Source organism: Petaurus breviceps, unplaced genomic scaffold, assembly GCF_028583685.1.
Source record: "Petaurus breviceps papuanus isolate PSGF00001 unplaced genomic scaffold, PetGlider_PUasm1.0 185, whole genome shotgun sequence".
Classification (NCBI taxonomy): Eukaryota; Metazoa; Chordata; class Mammalia; order Diprotodontia; family Petauridae; genus Petaurus; species Petaurus breviceps.
Genome location: NW_027185797.1, coordinates 42307018 through 42308530, shown reverse-complemented (window position 1 = coordinate 42308530; position 1513 = coordinate 42307018).

Here is a 1513-nt window from a genome sequence, read left to right as displayed (position 1 = left end):
ACCAATAAAGGCAGACAACACCTCCAAAGCTCATTATGGGCATGTCTAAATTGGAAAAGAGAAGACTCATGGAGGAAATGATAACTTTCTCCAAGTATCTGAAGGGCTGCTTTGTGGAGAAGGTAGTAGACTGGTTCAGCTGCAGACAGCAGAACCAACAGCAATGAATGGATGTTTTGATGTCAGGAAAACCTTCCTTACCATTAGAGAAGTCCACAATTAGAATGGTCTGCCTCCAGAGGTCATAGGGGCAAACATTTATAGCTAGAAGGGATCTTCAAAATCCTGGAGTCCACCTGTATCATCTTACAGATAGGGAAACTGAGGCACAGAGAGGTTAAGTAGCTTGCCTATGGTCATACAGCTAGCAGTGGGCAGAGGTGAGGTCTGATCCCACATCTTCCTGACTCCAGGGCCAATGGCCTCTACAGGGAAAGTTCCCACATTCGTCTGGATGACCATCTACTGAGTATGTTCAGTAGGGGGTTTCTTGCTTGTATATTTTGGACTAAATGGTTGCTAAGAAGACCTCATCTCTCCAGTTCTGTGGCTATATAGCATCAGAGAATTGCCTGGGACTCTGAGAGATCAGAGATTTACCAAGGATCACACAAGTGTCACAGGGAAGACTTGAACCTGGATCTCGATGACTCCAAAGTCCACAATGCGGTCATGCCCCAGTGAAATTCTGATTCAAAGAATCTATTCTACAAAATCTGGGATTCTGAGATTCCATTGCTGTGGGCTATTGCCCACCCTTATCAGAGACAGAAGGGAGACTTGTGGGTGACAGGATTCCCAAACCAGCCTCAGCCTCCCTGAGATGTCAGGCTTCCTAGTCCCCATTCCTGTCCAGCTACCAGAATCTGAGGGTGGCAGGCTTTGAGCCTACCTAGTATGGGGGCGGGGGGGGGGGAGGGAGGAGTGCCTACAGGAGGGGGAAGAAAAGGGGAAGTATACAGAAAGTAGAATAGGGGATAGGGGTGAGAGGGCAGGTAAGGAGAATTTGAGACCACCAGAGACTCACCCTTCTCTGTCCTTTCATTGTATAGATGGGGAAACTGAGGCCCAGAGAAAGGCGCATTCTTAGAGAGAGAAGCTGTACTTGCAATGGAAGCTGTTTGAGGATAAGGAACAGCTGCTGTGCCCCCTCCCCCCAATCTTTTTAGGAGGCTCTAAGCTCCCCCCACCCTTTCTTGTGACCTAGGGCCTTGCCTACTTTATTCACTGTAATTAAACCAATTGGCTCCAGCAGTAGCTTCAGAGAGCTTAAGGAAGGGAGGTGGGAGGTAAGGTTAATGGTAACTAAAAATACCTAGCCCTCTCCCACCCCCAGGACCCCTGGTTAGACCCCAGCTCCAGCTTTCAGCAAGCTCAATTAGGGAGGGTAGGAGACCTGTGGGAGGCAGAGGTAGGAGATCTGAGCTAGGGGGAGAAGAGAGACAGACAGAGACAGAGAGACAGACACAGAGAGAGACAGAGGGACAGAGAGACAGAGATGGAGGGACAGAGA